The sequence below is a fragment of the Lissotriton vulgaris genome, chromosome 1_1 (genome assembly GCF_964263255.1).
Source record: "Lissotriton vulgaris chromosome 1_1, aLisVul1.2, whole genome shotgun sequence".
Lineage (NCBI taxonomy): Eukaryota > Metazoa > Chordata > Amphibia > Caudata > Salamandridae > Lissotriton > Lissotriton vulgaris.
Genome location: NC_141685.1, coordinates 1,957,318,599 through 1,957,322,836, shown reverse-complemented (window position 1 = coordinate 1,957,322,836; position 4,238 = coordinate 1,957,318,599).

Genomic DNA, 4,238 nt, shown 5'->3' with positions numbered 1-4,238 from the left:
GTCCCGGAGCTTTGGCAGTGTGGCAGGCCGGGGGACCGGGCCCAGGTCCGTGGCACCCGACCCGGGGCCCGTCCGGGCCCCTGGACCCAGCCGGGGCTCCCAGGCCCGGAGGCACAGGGGAAGCCTCCCCGGGCCCTCCGTACCCCGTCCCGGGGCAGCCTGCCACGCAGCAGGACCAAGGACAGCGCCCGGGATGGGGAGGCCGCCCTCCCCGGGCCCTCAGGGGCCCCGGCCGGAGCTGCTGAACTCGGCCGAGCGAGGGGAGGCTTCCCGGGCACAACGGAGCCCTGTCCCGGAGCTTTGGCAGTGTGGCAGGCCGGGGGACCGGGCCCAGGGCCGTGGCACCCGACCCGGGGCCCGTCCGGGCCCCTGGACCCAGCCGGGGCTCCCAGGCCCGGAGGCGCAGGGGAAGCCTCCCAGGGCAATCCGGACCCCGTCCCGGGCACGCAGCAGGACCAAGGACAGCGCCCGGGATGGGGAGGCCGCCCTCCCCGGGCCCTCAGGGGCCCCCGGCCGGAGCTGCTGAACTCAGCCGAGCGAGGGGAGGCTTCCCGGGCACGACGGAACCCCGTCCTGGTCCTTTGGCTGTGCGGCAGGCCGGTGGACCGGGCCCAGGGCCGTGGCACCCGACCCGGGGCCCGGCCGGGCCCCTGGACCCAGCCTGGGCTCCCAAGCCCGGCGGCGCAGGGAAAGCCTCCCTGGGCCCTCCGGACCCCGTCCCGGGCACCCTGCCACGCAGCAGGACCAAGGACAGCACCCGGGATGGGGAGGCCGCCCTCCCCTGGACCTCAGGCCTCAGGCCTTCCAGGTAAGCCCGGCAATCTGGTCGCCCTGTTGGAAAGCATTGCGCGCTACTATTGCAAACACATTATCTACCGGACTTGCTCTAGATGGCGCTCCAACATAAGGAATGAACCAACACCTTCCCTACTGGAATCGTGACGAGCTAAAGTCGTCAGCAGCACCGAAGGGGCTAGTTTATCAACACTTTCCCTCCTGTTGCGCGGGTTGCTGTTTGAAAAATAGATTTTATTATGCCTTTAGTTAGTGTGTCCTCTAGATCAAGCTGATCTACTGACTTGCGATGCCAAGGCATCTCGCTGTAAAGGAATGCGATGTCACGGCATGCATTTTTCGCATTCGAATAGATACCCGCCTATAACCCCTTCACTGCGGCGGTTCAAATGGGTTTGGGCATGGAGCTGTGGTGCTCATGATGGAGCCCAACCCGGGCCCCTGGCCCCATCTGGGAGACCGGAGGCGCTGGGGACACCTCCCCGGGCCCTCCCGGACCCCATCCAGGGCTTCCTGCCACGCGGCAGGCCCAGGAACAGACCCGGGGCTGGGGCAACATCCTGGCCCGTCCAGCTGCCGGCTGAGGACCGCTAGGCCGAGAGTACCTTGTCCCTATCAATCCGGAGGAAAATTACCCATATTTCTTGTAATCCGTGCACACAAGGTGACAGAGGGGACCCAGGGCGAAAAAGTGCGCGAGCTCCCGGAGCCCTCGCTCGGATCCGGGAGGCGAATGGCACCTCATCGGGACTTCCAGGGAAGTCCGGCCATCTGGTCGCTACATAGGAAAGCATTGCGGGCGACCAGATGGCCGAGGCGAGAGGGGCGACAAGATTGCCGCGGCCGAAATGACACCAATCTGCCTGCCCCAGGCCTGTAGGGATCAGGAGCTGCAGGGCTCCGGGGCTCCCTGCCGCGCGGCAGGACCCAGGACGGAGCCCCCAGTATGGAGGCCACCCTCTCAGGGGCCCCAGAGGGCTCCCAAAACCCAGCGGAGCAAGGGGAGGCTCCCTGGGCACCACGGAACCCAGTCCCGGGCCTTTGGCAGTGCGGCAGGCCGGAGGGACGGGGACACTGGGCCCAAGCACCCCACTCGGGGCCCGGCGAGGCCCCTGGACCCTGCCGGGGCTCCCAGGCCCAGAGGCGCAGGGGAAGCCTACCCCGGGTCCTCCGGACCCCGTCCCAGGCACCCTGCCACGCGGCAGGACCCAGGACGGACCCCCGGGCAAGGAGGCCAACCTCCCCGGGGCAACTGAGGGCCCCAGGACGGAGCTCCTGAACCCAGCCAAGCACGGGGAGGCACCCCGGGCACCACGGAACCCAGTGCCGGGCCTTTGACAGTGCGGCAGGCCGGAGGACAGGGCCCTGGGCCAGAGCACCCCATCCGGGGCCCGGGGACCCCAAGGCCCAGAGGCACAGGGGTAGCCTTCCCCGGGCCCTCCGGAACCCATCCCGGGCACCCTGCCACGCGGAAGGACCCAGGACGGTGCCCCGGCCGGAGCTCTTGAACCCAGCCAGGCTCCCCAGGCACAACGGACAACGCTAGGCCGAGAGGGGTCCCAGAGTACCTTGTCCCTATCAATCCGGAGGAAAGTTACCCCCATTTCTTGTAATCCCTGCACACGAGGTAACAGAGGGGACCCAGGGCGCAAAAGTGCCCGACCTCCCGGAGCCCTCGCTGGGATCCGGGAGGCGAATGGCACCTCATCGGGACTTCCAGGGAAGTCCGGCCATCTGGTCGCTACATAGGAAAGCATTGCGGGCGACCAGATGGCCGAGGCGAGAGGGGCGACCAGATGGCCGGGACCGAAATGATGACACCAATCTGCCTGCCCCAGGCCTGTAGGGAGCTCCGGGGCTCCAAGGCTCCAGGCCTCCGGGGCTCTGGGGCTCTGGGGCTCTGGGGCTCTGGGTCTCTGGGTCTCTGGGTCTCTGGGTCTCTGGGTCTCTGGGTCTGCAGGGCTCGGGGACTGCAGGGCTCCACGGCTCGAGGGGCTGCAGGGCTACGGGGCTCCGGGGCTCCGGGGCTCCAGGGCTCCTGGGCTGCAGGGCTCCAGGGCTGCAGAGCTCCGGGGCTGCTGGGCTCCAGGGCTCGAGGTCTGCAGGGCTCCAGGGTTACAGGGCCTGGGACCCATGGAGCCCGTCCCGGGTACTTTGCCACTCTGTGGGCCGGAGGAGGGAGCCCCGGATGCCTGGGAGGTGTTGCCCAGGCATCGCCCATCTGGTCCCAAGCAGGGAACGACCAGCCCCGGAAGGGTGTTCGGGCATACCCTTGCACCTACTAATCCGGAGGAAAATTACCCCCATTTCTTGTAATCCATGCACTCGAGGTGACAGAGGGGACCCACGGCGCAAACGTGCCCAACCTCCTGGAGCCCTGGCTGGGATCCGGGAGGCAAATGGCACCTCATCGGCACTTCCAGGGAAGTCCGGCCATCTGGTCGCTTTATAGGAAAGCATTGCAGGTGACCAGATGGCCGAGGCGAGAGGGGCGACCAGATGACCGGGACCCAAATGATGCCAATCTGCCTGCCCCGGGCCTGCAGGGCTCTGGGGCTGCAGGGCTCCAGAGCTCCGGGGCTCCGGGGCTCCGGGGCTTCAGGCCTCCCCGGGCCCTGATGGACCCTCTGTCCCGGGCGCCCCGGACCCCCGGCCGGCTAGCAGGACGGAGGGGTATTCCCGCTCCACCGGGCCCTGCCGGACGGGGCTCAAGCCCCGGGCCCGGGCCCAGTCCCGGCCCCGGTCCCGGCTTTCTGAACCCTAGTCCAGGCCGGGAAGAGCCTCCCTGGGCCCCGGTCGACCCTCCGTCCCGGGCGCCCCAGACCCCCGGCCGGCTTGCAGGACGGAGGGGTATTCCCGCACCACCGGGCCCTGCCGGACGGGGCTCAAGCCCCGGGCCCGGTCACGGCCCCAGTCCCGGCTGTCCGAACCCTAGTCCAGGCCCGGGAGAGCCTCCCTGGGCCCCAGTCGACCCTCCGTCCCGGGCGCCCCGGACCCCCGTCCGGCTTGCAGGACGGAGGGGTATTCCCGCTCCACCGGGCCCTGCCGGACGGGGCTCAAGCCCCGGGCCCGGTCACGGCCCCAGTCCCGGCTGTCCGAACCCTAGTCCAGGCCCGGGAGAGCCTCCCTGGGCCCCAGTCGACCCTCCGTCCCGGGCGCCCCGGACCCCCGTCCGGCTTGCAGGACGGAGGGGTATTCCCGCTCCACCGGGCCCTGCCGGACGGAGCTCAAGCCCCGGGCCCGGTCCCGGCCCCAGTCCCGGCTTTCCGAACCCTAGTCCAGGCCGGGAAGAGCCTCCCTGGGCCCCGGTCGACCCTCCGTCCCGGGCGCCCCAGACCCCCGGCCGGCTTGCAGGACGGAGGGGTATTCCCGCACCACCGGGCCCTGCCGGACGGGGCTCAAGCCCCGGGCCCGGTCACGGCCCCAGTCCCGGCTGTCCGAAC